At 39.7% G+C, this 21,382-nt stretch overlaps 1 protein-coding gene across 3 annotated transcripts in view; it reads left to right on the forward strand.

Annotated features, from left to right (window-relative positions):
- Window positions 1-21,382, forward strand: part of ZHX3 (zinc fingers and homeoboxes 3) — a 119,632-nt gene that overhangs the window by 68,314 nt on the left and 29,936 nt on the right. The window contains exon 3 of one of the 3 annotated variants that reach the window (XM_011929040.1): window positions 18,039-18,194. The exons of the other annotated variants lie outside the window; for them this stretch is intronic. The gene's annotated coding sequence lies outside the window, so the exon portion shown is untranslated. The remainder of the gene's footprint in view (window positions 1-18,038; window positions 18,195-21,382) is intronic. 3 annotated transcript variants of the gene reach the window in all.

Raw genomic sequence — 21,382 nt, forward strand, 5'->3', positions numbered from 1 at the left:
TCTGAGCATGAATTTGTCTTCAGGTGAGGTAGGGCGTTAAAGAAAACTCTAATGAAGGGACTCTAGTATGTGTGAAGGCAAGGAGGCTGGTGTGTTTAGGTTGCAGTAAACCAAGTATGCCGGGCTTGGACTTGAGTGACTGGAAAGACAGGAAGATGCAATGCTGAGAAAAACTGCTCTTGCCAAGCCGAGAAATGTTCAACAGAAACATAAGGTGAGCTGCATGTGTCATTTAAAATGTTCTAGGAGCCACATTTTTTAAAAAATCAAAATTAACAAGTCAAAAAATAAGCTATCAAAGCAATAAAAAAGCAATGGGGGGAGATTAAATGCATATTACTAAGTGAAAGAAGCCAATCCAAAAAGGCTACATACCTGTATGATTCCAACTATATGACATTCTGGAAAAGGCAAAACTATAGAGACAGTAAAATGATCAGTGGTTGCCAGGGGTTAGGGAGGAGGGAGGGATGAACAGGCAGAGCACAGAAGATTTTTAGAGCAGTAGAACTATTTTGTATGATATTATAACTAATTGTAGATACATATCATTATAAATTTGTCCAAACCCATTTCAGAATGTACACCAAGAGTGAACCCTAATGTAAACTGCGGACTTTGGGTGATAATGATGTGTCAGTGTAGACTGATCAGTTGTAACAAATGTGCCATTCTGGTGGGGGATGTCAATAATGAAGTAGGCTATGCATGTGTGGGGCAGTGGGTATATGGGAAATATCTATACTTTCTGGTCAGTTTTGCTGTGAACCTGATCTAAAAAATAGCCTACTAAGAAATACAAGTCAAATTAATTTTAATAATACATTTTATTTAACCCAATTTATCAGAAATACTAATATTTTAACATGTAATTGATATAAAAGTTATTAACTAGATATTTTACTTTTTTTGGTACTGAGTCTTTGAAATCTGGTCTGTATTTTACATTTATAGTACATCTCAATTCACAGTAGCCGCATTTCAGATACTCAGTACACTCATGAGTACGTATGGCTAGTGGCTGCTGTGTTGGACAGGGCAGGTCTTGAAACCTGGACTTGCCTGACTCAGAAGCCTCAATTCTCAGCCACAGTGATATCCTGCTCCCTAAGTACTATAATGATAAACACAAGAGGAGAGGAGCTTTCAGATGATCGTCTAATCCTATGATGTTAGCTGTTGCTCTCCACATTGCCCGGTGGCTCCAGTCTGAAGCATCTAGGCAGTGCTGTCCAACAGAAATATAATGAGAGTCAATATGTGATGATAAGTGTCTGAGGAACCACATTGAAACAGTAAAAAAAAAAAAAAAAAAAAAAAAAGGCAAAATGAATTTAAGAATATATTTAACCTAGTATATCCAAAATATTATTTCAACATGTATTCAATATTAAAAATTATTAATGAAGGCATATAGACCAATGGAGTAGAATGGAGAGACCAGAAACAAACCCTCACACATAAGGTCAAATGAGTTTTTACAAGGATGCCAAGACCTTTCAATGGGAATAGGACAGTCTTTTTAACAAATGGTGCTGAGAAAACTGGATATCTACATGGAAAATAATGGAATTGGATCCTTACCTTACACCATATATAAAAGTTAACTCAAAATGAATCAAAGACCTAAACAAAAGATCTAAAACTAGAAAATGCTTAGAAGAAAACAGGAGAAAAGCTTCACGACACTTGCAAACCATATATCTAATAAAGGGGTAGTATCTAGAACATACAGATAATTTCTACAACCCAACAAGAACAACAAAAAACTCCAGACAGCCTGATTAAAATGGTCAGAGGACTTGAATAGACATTTATTCAAAGAAGATACACAAATGAACAATAAGCACACTAAAAATGCTCAACGTTAGTATAATTAGGCAATACAAATCAAAACCACAGTGAGATACAGCCTCACACCCATTAGGATGGCAGCTCTGAAGAAAAGGAAAAAGAAAAAACAAAAAACAACAAGTATTGGCGTGGATGTGGAGAACTCTTGGGAACTCAGTGCACTGTTGGTGGGAATGTAAAATGGTGCAGCTGTTACGGAAAACAGTATGGCAGTTCCTCAAGAAATTAAAAATAGAATCACCATGTGATTCAGCAATTCCACTTCTGGGTAGATACCCGGAAGAGTTGATAGTAGGGACTCAAAGAGATTGTATGTCCATGTTCATAGCAACATTATTTACGATAGGCAAAAGGCAGAAGAAACCCAAGTGTTCATTGATAGATGGGTGGATAAAATGTGGTATATACATACAGGGGGATATTATTCAGCCTCTAAGAGGAAGTAAATCCTGACATACACTATAATATGGATGAACCTTGAGGATACTATGCTAAGTTAAATTGATCAGTTATAAAAAGGCAAATACTGTATGTGTCCACTTATATAAAATATCTAGAGTAGCCAAATCTACAGAGACAGGAAGCAGAATAGTAGTTGTCAGAAGTCAGGGGTGGGCAGGAAATGGGAGTTATTGTTTAGTGGGTGTAGGGTTTCAGTTTTGTAAGGTGAATTCTGGAGGCAGATGGTGATGATGGTTGCACAACAATGTGACTGTGTTAATGCTACTGAATTCTCCGCCTGAAAATGATTAAGATGGTAAATTTTATGTTATGTATATTTTACCACAATTTCTAAAAGTCCCTCCACCAAGAAAGATGTAAGTGCTTCTGAGACCATTAACTTTTCATATGGGAAAAGAGAAAAAGAAGAGAGATGTGAATAAAGGAAACTAGGAAAAAAAATAAGTATGCTTGGAAATCTGGATGTATGGTACAGTGGACTGAATGTATCCCCTAAAATTCATGTGTTGAAATTTTAATCCCTAATCTGATTGTCTTAGGAGGTGAGGCCTTTGGAGGGTAAGTGGGTCTTGGGGTGGAACTCTCATGAATGGGACTGGTGGCCTTATAAAAGAGATCCCAGACACTCCCTGGTCCCTTCCGCCATGTGAGGACAGTGGGAAGTTGTCTGTCTATGAGAAGGTAGGCCCTCACCAGACGCTGAATATGCCAGCACCTTCATCTTGGACTTCCTGGTCTCGAGAACTGTGAGAAATACATTTCTGTTGTTTGTAAGCCATCCAGTCTGTGGTATTTTTGTTATAGCAGCCCAAACGGACTGAGACAGGTGGTGAGAGGTGAGATGAAGATTTAGGAAGTAGACCTAAGGCTGTATTTTTTATTTGTTTCGTTTTTTTGAAGGGTGAGTGCCAAGGTTAATGGAGCCAGATATTTATGCGTGTAGTTTTTTAAAACCTGCGGGGATCAATGGCAGTTGGAAGTAATGGGTTTGGAACTTGGCAGATAGGTCAGGGCTGGCAAGGGTGATTTGGAAATCTCTTGAGTAGAGGAGATTGCAAAGTCCTGGGTGTGAGTTTTACTGCCTTTGGAGAGATTGTAGAGGTGTGGGTCTTAACTTCCTTTGGGTTCTGAGTGGTTTGAGACTCGAAGGAGTAGGAAAGAGCCACTTGACTGATGACCTTGGTGCAAGTAGTTTGGGCAGAAGGGAAGGAAGGAATGGGGCCTACAATGCACCAAAGATTGATGAGCAAGGAAGTTGAATAAGTGGGACAGTGGCAGGCTGGCTCCATGGGGGAGGGGGAAGATGGGAGAGGCCAGTTAGGGGATCTTTTCTATTTTTTATGAGATTTAAGTGGTGTTTCATGTAATACCATTATGATACACTTGAACTGGAAATTTTCTTGTCCGAGTGTATCATAGAAGCAACAATAGCAAACCAATATGTAATATTAAAGCAGTCCTTTTGCTTTTACCAAATTCATAATGGCAGATACATTACACCTATTCTTAGATGTATCCATTCTCAGAATATATGACATCAAAAGAAGCTCTTAGAAACTTCTGATTTAGGCTCCTGAAGTCTCACAGAAAGGAAAATAAATCTGCTAACTATCTTGCAGCAGAAGTTAACTCTTCCCCCAGTACTCTGCTGAGTGTATCACTGGTGAGTGTGGGTTCATGCACATGCACTCACATATTGCAGGAAGAAGGCTGAGAATGGGAACAGGGAGATATATCTACTTCATTCCTGATAAATAATTGCTGGAATTTTATATTTTGCACCATGACGACCACTCTCATTTTCATGATTTATGATTGACTTTATTGCTTTCTAGATTAGAGAAGTCTCTGGTACTGAGAACTATTCCTCTCCATTCCTTTTGCTTCACCTTGATGCTCTAAGGTTTCTTAAAGACAGAGCAAGTATCCTCAGAAGCCTCCCAGTGCATCTTCCATTTGGCTGTCAATATCTCTGTTCTGCTGCCCCCCACCCCAGGACAATAATGTGAAAATGAAGAGCTGTTGGAAAATACAGAATTTTATTGAGCAAATGCAGTTGGTCCCATTAGTTGGGCAGCATAAGATTGGAAGGGGATTTGCAGAGAAATATCCTAACTCTAATGATAAGGCTGATCAACCTAGTGAATAGGACTTAATCTCGCGGGAAACTGATACTTCCCAATGAAATACTAATAGCTTTCAAAACACTGCTCATAAAGTAAACATTTTAGAAACTGTCCTGGGCCAACTAAGGTAGAGCCATGGCCCTCTATTGTTCCAGGGGGCTAGGCCCTGGGTACCTGCAGCTTCACTCTGCTCAGGCCTGGGGCAGTACCCTTCTATGGATGAGGGACCTACAGTTCTTCTAACAGAAAGGGATAGGAATGGTATAATAGCTTCCTTCCCTTTTGTACAAGTAAAATAAATTTTAAATTTGATCTCTTGAATTCATTTGAAAATAGAGGAACCAGGAGGTTATCAGAAAGGAGTAGGAAGTGAGCTAGAGACAATAATTTGATGACAGAATGACAATTTGATTCAGAAAGACAGAATCAAAAAAGGTGAAGACAAACTGATGACTCCTGTGATTTCTGCTGTGCTGCCAGCATCATAGGATTGTGGAGAGCTTAAACAAGAAAAAACAGTGTATAACCCAAAGAATAAAAAATAAGATCCCAAAGAGATACTTGTACATCCATATTCACTGCAGCATTATTCACAATAACCAAGAGGGGGAAGCAATCTAAATGTCCATCAGTGGATGAATGGATAAATAAAATATGATATATACGTATCATGGAATATTGTTTAGCCTTAAAATGGAAAGGAATTCTTTTTTTTTTTTTTGACAGAGTCTTGCTCTGTCGCCCAGTCTGGAGCGCAGTGGTGCGATCTCAGCTCACTGCAAGCTCCGCCCTCTGAGTTCACGCCATTCTTCTGCCTCAGCCTCCTGAGTAGCTGGGACTACAGGCACCTGCCACCATGCCCGGCTAATTTTTTGTATTTTTAGTAGAGACGGGGTTTCACTGTGTTAGCCAGAATGGTCTTGATCCACCCGCCTCGGCCTCCCAAAGTGCTGGGATTACAGGTGTGAGCCACGGAGCCCGGCCCAAGATAAGTACTTGTTTTAGCTAGCTAGGTTTCTGGTAGTTTTAGTAGTGGTAGTAGGATGATGAAAACAGCTTACTTTTCATTCTCTTCTGGTTGGGCTACATCTTGAAATATAACTTCACTTTTATGAGGTATCTAAATTAGTCAAACTCTTAGAAAGTAGCATGGTAGTTGCCAGGGGCTGGGGGAAGAGTGAAAGGAGAATAGTTATTTGGTGGATATAGTGTTTGAGTTTTGCAAGATGAAAAAGTTCTGGGCATCTGTTGGTCAACAGTGTGAATGTGCTTAACACTACCTAACTGTACACTTAAAAATGGTTAAGACAGGCTGGGCGCGGTGGCTCACACCTGTAATCCCAGCACTTTGGGAGGCTGAGGCAGGCTGATCACCTGAAGTCAGGAGTTTGAGACCAGCTGGCCAACATGGCAAAACCCCGTCTCTACTAAAAGTACAAAAATTAGCCTGGCATGGTGATGGGTGCCTATAATCCCAGCTACTCAGGAGGCTGAGGCAGGAGAATCACTTGAACCTGGGAGGCAGAGGTTGCAGTGAGTCAATTCGCGCCACTGCACTCTAGCCTGGGTGACAAGAGTGAGACTCCATCTCAAAAGAAGAAAAAAATGGCTAAGACAATAAATTTTATGTTATTTTTTTTTTTTTTACCACAATGTTTAAAAAAGAAAGGTAGGCTGGATAAAACAGCTGATGTACCTCTAGTTGTTACAGTTAATTGTCATCCTTCAGTGGCCAGCCTCTGAGTGGGATGTGGTGGTAATTAGAACAGCAACAGTAGCTGCAGCAACTATGATTTATTGAGTGTTTCCTGTATCTCAGACAGCATGCTAAATCCTTTTGTGTACTTCTTATCAATTCACTGAGTGTCATGTGGCTCTATGAGGTAGGCATTAATAGCTCCTCATTTTACCAATGAGGGAATAGATTGTGAGGACTTAAGTCATTTGCCCAGGAATACACAGTCCACAGTGGTAGGGCTCTAGGACACAAACCCAGCTCTGTCTGATGTTAGGGTCTTAACTACATTATCAGCTACTGTTTATTCACCCATTCAGTCACTGAAAATGATTATTATGTGCCAGACATTGTGCTTATATGCTAGGGAAACAGTGGATATAGGCCCTGACCTTACTTACAGAGCTTACAGCCTAGCCAAAGTGAAAGACAGTAAGCAGGAAAAGAATCAGATGAAGATCCAGACAAATTTTGATAAATGTTATGAAAGAAACAATTAGGATGCTGTGATAGAGAATAATTCAGCTTGGATTTGGGGGAGCCAACAAAGACATTTAGATAGGATGTTCAGAGAAAGTCTAACATTCCTTTCTTAAGACAAGAAGGTAGATTTCAAAGAGGCAAAGGGGAAGATAGCTCAGAAGTCCTCTGTTGCAGTTATAAATGAGTGTCTGAAAATGTGTATCTGAATGGCCTTGTGATGAAAGAATCCTAGTCCTGCTTAATTCGAGCAGTGCTCCCTTGTCCCAGCGGGCCACTTCACCTCAAAGTCCTCCTTTTTGTGGGGGAAAAATAGAACTTGTATCTAGATCAGTTTTTGGTTGTATTAGTTAATGGTAATAGGATGATGAAAACACAGCTTCCATTTAATTCTCTTCTGGTTGGGCTACATCTTGAATGCTTTATTCAGTTCTAATTGCCACATTTTGAGAGAAATGCAAACGAATTAGAATGTATTCAAGGAGAAGTTCGTTAGAATGTGCAATAATTCAGGACACTTAGCTGCAGAAGTAAATACTGAAAGGGGAAATGATCTTCAACTGTGTGAAAAGCTGATACATAGAAAAGAGAGTTGACTCGTCATTTAGTAAAAAGAGTTGATTTATGTCCAAAAGACAAATCTAAAAGCTGGGAACCAGGTCCAACTAAGAAAGGGACTTTGTAATAAATTGTCATAAATGATAATGAGCTCCCAGACTTGATAATCAACTGGAGACTGGATAACAGATTGCTGGAGGATTTTTTAATTAGGAAAGAAGTTGGACGGCATATATTGTCCCATTCCTCCATATTGGGTATTTTTTTGTTTTGTTTCTTCTTTTATTTTTTATTTTATGTGTTGGATATCTCTAAGTTATTTTAGAACTATGGCTTTATGGCCACAGGCAAATAGAATCTATAATATATAGTTTTAAGTGAAGTGCTCATGTGTACCCCTACAGAAGTTAAACCAAAAGCTCATCTGTAGCTATTAGAAGTTTGAAATGTAAAGGAGCACTACTTGGTATTTGACCCAGTTACATACTCTGTAAGGACCTCTACTCTGACATCATTAGCTTCTCACTTTCTCACTTGTTATTTGTAACAACCCATGTATTTTGGGAAATGTGCTAACATTTTTTCCACTTATGTATTTCTTCAACTTTTAACTTTTTGTTTTGAATACATAGCACATTAGCATTGTTCAGAATTTAGAAGGAGCTACAGGGAAAAGCATCCCTCAAACACATCTCCCTCTTCCCCTCCCCAGGGGGCAAACACTATTATTAGTTTCTCACATATTTTTCTAGAGGTATTTCTAGTATATAATTTTTATTCTGTGCTTTGCTTTTTTAAAAGCTTAACATAAATCAAGATACGTTGAAGGTTAATCGTAGCAGCATAAAAAGCACCTCCCTCGTTCTTTTTCACAAGTGTGTATTACTCCATTGTATAGATGTGCCATAATCGATTTGACTATCTCCTTTTGATGGGTGATTAGGTTATTTCCAGTCCTTTGCCATTACCATGCTGATAGTAGATTACCTTATACATGTATGACTTCATATATGTGCAAAATATATCAGCAGGCTGCCTTCCTAGAGGCAGAACCTGGTGAGTCAGGGAATGAGCATTTATAATTTTGTTCTTGTTAAATACTTCTCAATAGAAGTCTTACCAGTTTTCACTCCAGCAAGCAGTGTGTGAGAGTGCCTATTTCTGCAAACCCTTGCCAACTCAGGATATTTTTATCCAACATTTCAAGCCTTTCCAAAGTAAGTGAAAGAAAAAATAATCAGAGTAATTTTAATTTGTATTTCTCTTACTGTGAGTGAAATTGAACGTTTTTTCTTATGTGTAAGATCTTGCTGGACTTTGTAGTGAGGCCATTGAAGAAAATCGTCAATACAGACTAAGCCTGGAAGAGGGAAAAGGAACATCTTATCCACAGTGGTGAGCCAGAGAGATTTTTTCTTTCCTTCCTTCCTTCCTTCCTTTCTTTCTTTCTTTTTTTTTTTTTTTTTTTTTTTGAGGCAGAGTCTCGCTCTGTCGCCCGGACTGGAGTGCAGTGGCCGGATCTCAGCTCACTGCAAGCTCCGCCTCCCGGGTTTACGCCATTCTCCTGCCTCAGCCTCCCAAGTAGCTGGGACTACAGGCGCCCGCCACCTCGCCCGGCTAGTTTTTGTATTTTTAGTAGAGACGGGGTTTCACTGTGTTAGCCAGGATGGTCTCGATCTCCTGACCTCGTGATCCGCCCGTCTCGGCCTCCCAAAGTGCTGGGATTACAGGCTTGAGCCACCGCGCCCGGCCCTTTCTTCCTTTCTTTCTTTCTTTTCTTTCTTTCTTCTCTTTCTTTTCTTTTCTTTCTTTCTTCTCTTTCTTTTTTTTTTTTAAACAAATGTTCTTGAGAGATTCGAGTGAGCTCACCAGCCTGCAAGCTATTTAGCCTGTAAACTATCTGGCCCACACTGGAAAATTTCAATTAAAACAAAACAAATGTAATCTCAGAAGTAAAACCACATCCAGAACAATTTCTTTTTTACTGTTTAGTTTTAAATTTAATAAAGTAATTTACTTTGTACTTGGAACAAAATTTAGGATGCAAGTACATTTAAAATAACATGTTTAACTCTGAAAGGCACTGTCTCACACCTCCGAGAGTGCAATTTCTAACTACTTGGCTCTTATAATACCCTAGATTTGGTCCCAGCCTTCCCCCAACCCCCACTTTCTGTAGTTTCTCTGTAGATTTGAGCAGATTTTGGCAAAGACCAGAGTCTTTTCATTGGGAACATTGGCACTACACAGCCTCCTTGCTCATTAGCAGTCTGACCCATTAATTCCCTGCAACACTTGTGACCAAACCAGTTCAATCCAGTTTTTCCTCTGGAAAAGGACCTTCGAGTTTTAGCAGCAGAGATTTGCTTTGCTTTTTTCACATAGCTTCCCAGGTTCAAACCTGTGTTGGTTGGTTGATGGCAACACTATCCTTCTAGTTATCAAAAATCAAGGATCTAGTTATCCTTACTTAGATCAAAAATCTTGGAGTCATCCTTGATTCCTGTGGGTACAGTGTTCACATCTTCCTATCCAGTCATCCTTGATTCCTGTGGGTACAGTGTTCACATCTTCCTATCCATTCCTTTAGGAAATCTTTTCGGCTTTCCTTTCAAAACGTATCCAGAATCCAGCCACTTCTCCTTACCTCCATCTCTACCATCCTGGTCCACGCTGCTGTGATGTCCTGCCTAGATTGATGTCTGACAGGGTTCCCTGCTTCTCCGCTGTTTTCCTACAGGCTATTCTCAACACAGCCAGCAGAGCCATGCTGAAGGACACGTGTCGGATCACACCAACCTTCTGCTCAAAGCCCTCTCTTGGCACTGCCCATCTCAGAGAGACTCAGATCATGGCACGTAGTGAGGCCCTGCACGAATCCCCTCCCTGCTCCCCACCCCAGCCTCTTTGACCTTGTCTTCTACTACTGTCTCTCTACTACTGCCGCCCAGCTCTGCTTTGTTCTTTGAACATGTCAGACACATTCTCACCTCGAGGTCTTTGTACCAGCTGATGCCTGTGCCTGAAGTGTGCTTCCCCACATACCCAGATGGCTCACTTCCACACCTCTGAGGATTGGCTCCAGTGTCACTTTCTCAGTGAGGTCTCTTCTGACCACTGTATATCTAAATTGCAGTCTCACCCCTCCCGTGCTCCACACTTCTTCAACCTTTCCCTGCTGTACTTTTCTTCTTCTACTTTTTACTCTGACACATAATTTCATTTTCTTATTTTATTTATTATCTCTCTCCCCCAAACTAGAATGTAAATTCCAGGAAGGCAGAGATTTCTTTTTTGTCTTCCCCATATACTGGCATGTCTGGCATAGGAAAAGCACTTAGTAAACATTTGTTAAATGAATTAACTATCTTTTCTCTACAAACTTGTTCCTCAAATTCTGCCAAATCTAAATTGAAACAAGCAGGTCTTGTATTTTGGTACCAGTCCTGGTAATGTGGATTAAATCCAAGAGCATTAATCCATATTTTTCTGGGGAATCTCACATTAGAAATAATGTGGCATCGTTTGGGTAAAAACCTTTGTGAAAGAGTAAATATGACATGAGTAAGTTTAAGGAAGGTGATAAATGTGCTTAGACTGTATCTGGGGAATTAGATTTAGATTTAGATGCTACTCTTGAGAAGGCTATAGACAAATAAGAGCACATTCAGAGAGGAACAGTGGAGAGTGGTGCGGAGTCTCTGCCCCAGTCACACAAAGTGCAGGAACTGAGGATTATTGGTTTAGGGGAAGAGAAGACTTTTAGGGAACATGATTCTTTTTTTTTCCAAAAAAATCACATTTTTCCAGTTGAAAAATATGTCTGCTGGGCACAGTGGCTCACGCCTGTAATCCCGGCACTTTGGGAGGCTAAGGTGGGCAGGTCGCGTGAGTCTAGGAGTTCAAGATCAGCCTGGGCAACATGGCAAAACCTCATCTCTATGAAAAAATAGCTGGGCATGGTATTGGCTACTTGGGAGGCTGAAGTGGGAGGATCACTTGAGTCTGGGAGTTTGAGGCTGCAGACAGCCATGATTGTACCACTGTACTCCAGCCTGGGTGATAGAGTGAGACCCTGCCTCAAAAAAAAAAAAAAAGTATCATGTAGAAAGTCAAATATCTTGTTTGTATACCTAGAATCACCTCCTGTTCCTGTGACCTCATCCATCACAAGCAGATCCAGCTTTTTTGGAACTTGAACATTAGTAAGGGGGACCCTCCTAAGAAAAATAAATCTAAGAATAAAATTATAAAGATACAAAGTTAGATACAGGCTTTGGAAGGTGCCTGTGCAAGAGAGAGAAGCGAGGGTCCCCGAAGCTTCGGCTATAGTAGCTTCATAGGAAATCTACCACATTCAGATTTGTACAAGAGCAAAACTGAATCCCTTCTAGCTCTCTAAGCATGCCATGTTTTCCTCTCCCTCTACGATTTTTGTATAAAGTGTTCCCTTTGTCTACAACACCCTTTTCTCAGCTTATCTACTTGGTAGTATTTATTCATCCTTCAAGCTCTAATCCAAAAACAACCTCCTCTATGAGGCCTTACCCCAAGTTCCCGGAAGACAGAGTTGGGTAGAAAGTCTTTTCCTATGCCCCACAGAACTTTGTGCATGTTTCTACTACAACACTCAGCTTATTGTCTGATTGGTGTTGATCATTTTGTTGATGACTTTGTAGATCATTTTGCTGATGATTTTGTTTGTCTGTCTTCAGACTGGGTATCAGTCAGGTTGGGGTGCCGTAACAAGCTACTCCAAAAACCTCAGTTGCTTAAAGTGACAAAGGTTATTTCTTGTTCATACTGCGTGTACGTGGTGGGTCAGCTATTGTTCCTTTAGGACTCAGGCTAATAGAATAGCCGCCATCTGGAACATAACCAGTTGCAGGCCAAAGAATAAATAGTGAGGCAAAGCGTATACTTTCTCCTAAAACTTTTGCCCTGGAGGTGACACATTTGTTCACGTTTCATTAGTTTCACCTAACTTCAGATAGGCAGGGAAATCCAATGCATCCAGTGGAGAGCAAGGCCCAGAGCCCTGGTGGATAGCTTAATAACCACAACAGACTATTAGCTTCTTGAGTTATAGGGCTAGCTAGCATCTTTTCAAAAATCCTTGTATACCCAGTGCCTAGCACATAGTAAGTTCTCAACTCTATTTGAGAGAAAAAACAAATTTAGCAAATAAAACTTGCAGGAAAGTTTTGTTGTTTTTGGTGCTTACTGCAAGGAACCATTTCAAACATCTTTCTAGTGTCAATAGGTGCCAAGCTCCCGATCTTTGGAGATGTTCAGGTGTAGGCCATCCTAACCACCTGGTAGTGGTACTTAAGGTAAAATTCATGCAAAGGTGAGTGGTTAGAATATATGATCTCTGAAGTCTCTTTAATTCTGAGGCCTTTGTATTTATATCACAATCACCTTCTGAGATTGAGAAAGAACAAATTAGTGTTTACTTGAGAGGTAATATCTAACTAGAGCAGGCTATTTCTGTTGGTGACTAGACAAAAATAAGAATTGTTTGAGGGGGAAGGCCAGGCGCGGTGGCTCACGCCTGTAATCCCAGCACTCTGGGAGGCCGAGGCAGGCGGATCATGAGGTCAGGAGATCCAGACCATCCTGGCTAACACAGTGAAACCCCATCTCTACTTAAAATACAAAAAATTAGCTGGGCATGGTGGTGGATGCCTGTGGTCTCAGCTACTCGGGAAGCTGAGGCAGGAGAATGGCATGAACCTGGGAGGCGGAGCTTGCAGTGAGCTGAGATTGCGCCACTGCACTCCAGCCTGGGTGACAGATTGTTTGAGGGGGAAAACAAGTAGAGAGCTCTAGCCTTGAGCCCTTGGCTGATGATGGTGATTACTAAATGCAGAAATTATTGTGATCCTTAAGTAACCAGAGGGCAAATTGAGGTCACCTCTGGCCTTGACATTGCTTTGATGCTTGAGGATTTGGGGTTGGAAATAGACTTGAGTTCTTTGTAACTTTTTTGTTTTCAGCAGAAATCTGACAGTTCCAACCAGCAGATCCACTTACTCAACTGCCAAGGTCCTGTTCACACACATTCCTGAGGAGGGACAGTTTTCTACCTGTTCTTTTTGTTATAGAGTCCTACTGATTTACCATGGCATAATCACTAAGACTCACTTTAAAAGAGTTCTCTATTAATACATAAGAATAAGTAATACAGACCCTCTTCTGACAGTATAAAAGTATTATAAATATTAAGGATCGTAATAACTGTCAAGCCTTTTACCATTTATTTATTTATTTATTTATTTATTTATTTATTTATTTATTTAGAGATAGAGTCTTGCTCTGTTGCCCAGGCTAAAGTGCAATAGCATAATCCCAGCTCACTGCAGCTGCGACCTCCCAGGCTTTAGCAGTCATCCTGCCTCAGCTCCCAATTAGCTGTGACTACAAGCTTGCGTGCCACCATGCCAGCTAATTTTTAAATTTTTCTGTAGAGACGGAGTCTCCTTATGTTGCCCAGGCTGTTCTCAAACTCCTGGGCTCAAGTAATCCTCTCTCCCTGGCCGTGAAAGTACTGGGATTACAGGTATGAGCCACTGGTCCAGCCTCTTTTTTCGTTTTTAGGAGACAGGATCTTGCTCTGTTGCCCACATTGCTGGAATGCAATGACAGAACCATAGCTCTCACTTTAGCCTCAGACTCCTAGGCTTATGAGATCCTCCCGTCTCAGCCTCCCATGTAGCTAGGACTACATTGTCAAGCCTTTTTAAAGAACAAACCAAAACACTAGAATAATTCAGGTTGTAAAATCTTTGAACCCTCTGTAAGAAAAAAATGTCAAAATAGTTACAGGTAGTGGATTTATTGTTTAGTTGGTATTCAGAGTGAATATAGTCTAAAAGAGAACACTGAATTTAGAATCAGAATATCTGGCTCTGCCAAAAATATGCTGTGTGTGACTGGTCATATCACCTCTCCTTTCTTGCTCAATAGCTCCTCAATGCTGCAGTGGGGAAAGGCCGGTAATAACCAACTCAAAAGAGTATGGGGACGGATTGAGAGGGATATAGAAGTGCTTTGCAGGCTTTCGTGGACTTTGATGATGGAACTGAAGTGAAATCTGTTTTCTGTTTGGCCATGGAAACTTCCCAGAAAGCCAACTCATTTACTTAGGATTGGCCTGGGCAGCAGTAGGGTGGGTGGCTGCATCTGATTTTTGTTTCCAAGGTCAGTGTTTTCCAAAGGAAGGGAAGAGAGAAACATTTAAAACAATGTTGGCCAGGCGCGGTGGCTCAAGCCTGTAATCCCAGCACTTTGGGAGGCCGAGACGGGTGGATCACGAGGTCAGGAGATCGAGACCATCCTGAGCTACACGGTGAAACCCCGTCTCTACTAAAAAATACAAAAACTAGCCGGGCGAGGTGGCGGGCGCCTGTAGTCCCAGCTACTTGGGAGGCTGAGGCAGGAAAATGGCGTAAACCCGGGAGGCGGAGCTTGCAGTGAGCCGAGATCGCGCCACTGCACTCCAGCCTGGGCGACAGAGCTAGACTCCGTCTCCAAAAAAAAAAAAAAACCAATGTTTTTCAAAAATATAAATGTAAGCTTCACTTATGATACAAGTTTTCTTTTTAAAATATCTCAAGCTTTTAATGTTTTTTAATTATGAAAATGTCAAATGTACATAAGAGCATATATATGAGCTATATATATCCCAACCCAACTTGAACAATTGTAAGTTCATGGTCAAATTTATTTCATTTATTTCTACCCATCCCTTATTTTTTTCTGGGGGATTGGGTTTTCCTCCCAGTAAATCCTATATAACAAATTATTTTACCCATAAATACTTGAGTATGCATCACCAACTGATTAAGACTTTTGTTTGTAACATAACTGAAATACCATTATCATACATAGCAATATTAACAGTAATTCTTTAATGTCATTTACTGCCTCCTGTGGTAGATGGGCTCCAAAAAATGGAGGTGCAACCCCAGCTTCATCTATGACAGGTAAAGAATAGCCCATTTTCTTAATCTATAGAGAACACTTAAAATCCCATAGGAAAAGGGACAAAAGATAATTTTATACAAAATCATCAATGGCATGTGAAAAGATACTCAGCCTTGTCCATAAAGAAATGTAGGTTCCAAATAATAGTAATTAGTGTTTTATATATCAAATTAACCAAGACTAAAAATAGCAAGAATATGCAGTGATAGTGAGTGCATCTTCAATTCTGTGGTGGTAACAGCGAAAATCAGTACAGTTTACTTGAAACACAATTTTGTATTTTGCTAACAATATTTTAAATGCCACTGCAATGCTACTTGCAAGAAATTCAGTATTTCAGAAATTCTCAAATGTATAAAAATATGTGCAGGGGTGGTCACCGAGTCATTGTAATAGTTAAAAACCTGGAGAAATGTAAATGTCTCTTAACAGGAGAATGGTTAAATAAATCATGATTCATCCATAACCTAGAAAGCTGAAGTTGTTTAAAAGACTGAGGTAAACTAGAGATGGTGACATAGAAAGATATTGAAATTAAATAATTGTGAGATGAAAACTCAGAGGCAAAATAGGATGTAAAAACACAATTCCATTTTTGGTTTTTTAAAAGAATTAATTATAGTAAGCTATGCCTGGGAAACATACCTGAAATCATATATACTCCACTGTTAACAATGGTTTATCTCTGGAGGTGAATAGGAAGGATTTGCACTTTCCTTCTGAGAGAGAAATTTCCACTTAGAGCTTAATTTGAAACAAAAAGGATCAATTTCAAAGTCTTTGTTGCTAGCAATACATAGTGGAATGCTACCTATGGATTTTTATTTTGGAATGGGTTGAGGTTTATGTATGGTCTGTTATACACCATGACTAACTTTTAAATGCGTTTCATGGTGTAGAATGTGAAGTCAATTACTATAGAATACTCAAGAGTATATTCATATCTGTCAGGTCAACCTCATAATAGTCATATTCTTTACACCCTTTTTCTTTTTCTACTTAATCTTTAGAGTATTATCTTAAAATCTCCCGCTACAGTTACGTTCTGTAATTCTGTTAGCTTCTACCATTATTTCCGTTTTTAATGATAAACCCTGGGTGATATGTTCACGAGGACTGCAGGCTGACTATCATAATGCTTGGAAAGAGTCTGTCGAGAGTTGCTTTCTAAATATTTGAATTCCTTCATTGAGTTCTTATTGTTCTTCCAATTCATTCCTCAGAATTTTTTTAAGTTCCTAATTCAGTCCATAATTTAAAGCTAAATACTTTAATATTTTTATCTTAAAAGCTCACATATATATACTGCAGTGCTGAAATATACTGGCTATTGACTGCAGCTTTGCTAATTTAGTGAATTGAGCAAGTACCAATTCCCAAAGACAGATTTTTAAAAAAAGTTATGCACTCTTGTTTTTATTTTCCCATTTATGTATTTGTTTATTTATTTATTTTTTGAGACGGAGTCTTACTCTGTCACCCAGGCTGGAGTGCAGTGGCACAATTTTGGCTCACTGCAACCTCTGCCTCCTGGGTTCAAATGATTCTCCTGCCCCAGCCTCCCAATAGCTGGGATTATAGGCAGGTATCACCACTGCCTGGCTAATTTTTTGTGTTTTTAGTAGAGACGGGGTTTCACCATGTTGGTCAGGCTGGTCTCGAACTCCGGACCTCAAGTGATCCACTCGTCTCGGCCTCCCAAGTGCTGGGATTACAGGTGTGAGCCACTGCACCCGGCCCTGTTTAAAAGATCCATTTACAAGGCAGAAGGTTTCAAGATGGGGCATGTCAAGGATTGTACAAAGAATGACAAAATGTAAATGTCACCTGGCCTTTCCTTCTAAATCTGTTTTGACCACACATTACATTTCTATCAGCTCACTTCACTAGGGCTTGACTTAGACAATAGCATGTTTCCACATGGTAGTACCTCATTTATCAGACGTGCTCCATGAGTGTCTTTTGGATGAATGATTTCTAGATAATTAGAACTTTGCTATTTAAGCACCACTTTTAACCCCTTTAAAAACACATAACAAATAAACCCAAGCTTACCTAAATGGGTAATGTTGCTAAAAACAGCCACCTTAGTAAGCATCCAGGTGATGGGGATATGGGTGTTCATTGTCAATCTCTTTCAACTTTGCCATTTGTTTGAAATTTTTCTTAATAAATGCTGGGGGAAAGTATTACTTCAAGAGATCTATAGCCTTTATTGCAACAATCTGGAGGTTTCTCAGAGAGCTCACTGTGTGGAGTGGTTAAAGTTGTAGGCTCTGGAGCAAGACTGCTTGGGTTCTTATTCAGCCTTTGTTGCCTCCTAGTTGTGTGCCCTTCAGGCAGTTACTGTACTTTTCTGAGCCTTGTCCTTGTCTGTAAAACGAGAATGATTATAGTGCCTTTTCTTGGGTTTATTATGAGTGAAATGAGGGGATGTGTATAAAAGCACTTCCAACAATATGAAACACTCAGTAAACACTGGCTGTGGCTGCCACTGCTGCCACTACTGCGTTTTTGTAATCGCCTGTAGACAATGGTCCACCTACCCAGAACATGGTTAGTGGTGGTACCCTCCTTGGTCATTTATTCGAATGATAATTTAGGGCTACTTTGAGACTTAAGTTTTATTTTTTTAAGAGACAAGGTCGTGCCCTGTTATCCAGGCTGGAGTGTAGTGGCACGATCCTTGTTTACTGTAGCTCTGAACTCTTGGGCTCAGGTGATCCTCCCACCTCAGCCTCTTGAGTAGCTGAGACTACAGGCGCACACCATTGTTCCTGACTAATTTCAAAAAAATTTTTTTTGTAGAGATGGGATCTCCCTATGTTGCCCAGGGTAATCTCAAACTCCCGGCCTCAAATGATCCTCGTACGTTGGCTTCCCAAAGTGCTGGGATTACAGACATGAGCTGCTGTGCCTGGCCAAGACTTAATTTTGGGACCATTGCCAAAAATCAAATCCATTTTCATGTTTTCCACTTCTCAGCCTTAGTAAGTAACATATCAGGAACACTATTTACCTTTTCCTCAGTGAAACCCAGTCCCCATTACAAATAGTAGTTCTGGCCCTGTGCCTGGGGTGCTTGTGTTGTGTTGCTAGGGCTCTGCAATTAGCTTCTCCTGATGCTGCCTGGCCTTCTGGTGTGCTCATGCTCTTTTTCCTTTGTGTTGGTGCTACTTCCAGATAGTAGGTCTGCATCTCTCTTCCCTCTCCTCTGGCAAACCTGATGTTCACAGGCATTGCCATTCAGCTTTTCTAGGGCCGCAGTAAATATTTCCAAGGTGAGTCAGGAAGTAGCACAAGAATGGTGTCACCTATATTGAAACCTTAGAAATGTAAATGCTGACCCTCTTCTATAGAATGGAGTGCTATAATTTGCTGTCCTCTACCTTTCTTGGTTTTGATGTCCTTCCTGAGGTTTTTATCATATTCAGAGTTGTGCAGCCATCCCCACTATCTAATTTCAGAACATTTTCATCGCCTGGTGACTCATTAGCAGCCACTCCCCCTTCTCTCCTACCCTCAGTCCCTGGCAACCACTAATCTACTATCTGCCTCTATAGATATGCCTCTTCTGGACATTTCGTATAAATGGGAATCATACAGTTATGTGACATTTTGTGTCTGACTTCTTTCACTTAGCATCAGGATCATCCATGTTGCAGCATGCATCAGAACTTCATTCTTTTTTATGGCTGAAGAATCCATGGTATAGATATATCATATTTTATTTATCCATTCACCAGCTGATAGACATTTGGGTTGTTTCTACCTTTTGGCCATTATTTGAATAATACTGCTATGAACATTTGTGTACATATTTTAGGGTGGACATGTTTTTATTTATCCTGTGTACATACCTAGGAATTAAATTGCTGGATTTTTTTTTTTTTTTTGAAACGGAGTTTAGCTCTCGTTGCCCAGGCCAGAGTGCAGTGGCGCGATCTTGGCTCACCGCAACCTCTGCCTCCCAGGTTCAAGCAATTCTCCTGCCTCAGCCTCATGAGTAGCTGGGATTACAGGCTTGCACCACCATACCTGGCTAATTTAGCATTTTTAGTAGAGACGGGGTTTCGCCATGTTGGTCAAGCTGGTCTTGAACTCCTGACCTCAGGTGATCCGCCTGCCTTGGCCTCCCAAAGTGCTGGGATTACAGGCGTGAGCCATTGCACCCAGCCAAATTGCTGGATCTTATGACAACTCTGTGTTGAACATTTTGAGGAACTGCCAAACAGTTTTCCAAAGTAGCTACACCATTTCACATTTTCATCAGCAATGCATGAGGGCTCCAGTTTCTCTGCATCCTCACCTATACTTGTTATCTGTCGCTATAATTATAGCCATCTTGGTGGATGTGAAGTGGTATCTCATTGTGGTTTTGATTTGTGTTTTCCTAATAACGAATGATGTTGAGCACTTTTTTATGTGCTTACTGGCCATTTGTATATTTTCTTGGAGAAATGTCTATTCAAATCCTTTACCTATTTAAAAATTACCTTTCTGTGGTTGAGTTGTAAGAGTTCTTTATATAATGTGGATATACTTTACCAGATACATGATTTGCAAATCTTTCTGTGGGTTGTCTGTCTTTTCACTTTCTTGATGGTGACCTTTGAAGAACACAAATTTTTAATTTTGATGACATCCAATTTATCTGTTTTTTCTTTTGTCATTTGTGCTTTCAGATATTCTACTTAATGTCTTCCATAACCTGTCTGAAAATCTGATTTGCTCACTGGGTCCATAACTGTATTATTCTTAGATTCCCTGATTTAGGATCATAAAGCACTTGATTTAAAATGTTTGCCAATGATGTATATATAAAGGAGCTTAGAAATGTTGATGCTCTTTGAGATGGTAAGCCCATTCCTGTGCACTTAACCTCAGGAAATAACGTGATAGAAGAAAAACATCCTATATGCCCAGAGATGTTCATTTCACTGTCACCCATGAGATTGGCATGCTTTTCAACAGCAGGGGTGGATAAGTCAAACCCATTGTGCTACATTATTAGGTAGCTATTAAATGTAGTAATTATCAAGCTTGTGTAACAAAAATGTTTATAACGTAGTGTTTGGTGAAAAAAGCACAAGTGTGTGCTCACTGTGATAAAAATATGTGTAAAATATCTGGACTAAATGAGAAGGTATACAAAGTTACAGATTTATTAAATTTTATTTAAATTACATTTTATCTTTATAATTAAAAATTAAGTAAAAAATGTGTGCATATTTCACATTGGTGGGGGAAGGGATGACAAGTTGTTAGAGTGGGTTTATGTTTACCCTCCCCTTCAGATTTTTAAAAATTATTTTCATTATCATGATTGTGAAAGTTAGGTTTATAAATCTAAAAAAAAGTAGCCATGTTTGTTTACTGAGAATTTAAGTAGAGATATTTTAATTTTCTTTACGTTTTTATATCAAATCCAAATACTGATAGCTTGATTTTAGTATTAGAATTACTATTGTTTTGGTCATTAGAGCATTATAATTTGCTAAAACGAAAAGTAATAATGATGATTGTCATTATATATTAGTAATAGGGCTCACAGAAGCCCTTTTCTCATGGCATTCTGTGAAACAAATTATTATTATTTTCTTTTTGAGGTATCAACTCTTTAATTTAGGTCTTTTATATATAAAACCATTGATTTTGTTTTCAGGTTAGTTTTCTGCCTTAGCTGTTTTCTTTCTTAGTGTTTTAAAAGTGTGAAGTCAATCTGTTTTATTAAAAGTTCAATACATCTAAATTCACAAGTAAGAGATGTTATGTAATGTCTGGATAGTGTAATGATTATTTGTTTCTGGTTTCCTCTTCTTTCTCCTTTCCTTTCTTTTTAAAAAATACTTAAAAGCATATGTGAAGATTACTTACAATTCTTTTTTGTTATCATACCTTAAGTTCTAGGGTACATTCGTATACATGTGCCATGTTGGTGTGCTGCACCCATTAACTTGTCATTTACATTAGATATATCTCCTAATGCTATCCCTCCCCACACCCCCTTCCCCCACCCCACAACAGGCCCCGGTGTGTGATGTTTCCCCACCCTGTGTCCAGGTGTTCTCATTGTTCGTTTCCCACCTATGAGTGAGAACATGCGGTGTTTGGTTTTCTGTCCTTGTGATAGTATGCTTAGAATGATAGTTTCTAGTTTCATCCATGTCCCTGCAAA

The sequence above is a fragment of the Colobus angolensis genome, unplaced genomic scaffold (genome assembly GCF_000951035.1).
Source record: "Colobus angolensis palliatus isolate OR3802 unplaced genomic scaffold, Cang.pa_1.0 Scaffold8, whole genome shotgun sequence".
Lineage (NCBI taxonomy): Eukaryota > Metazoa > Chordata > Mammalia > Primates > Cercopithecidae > Colobus > Colobus angolensis.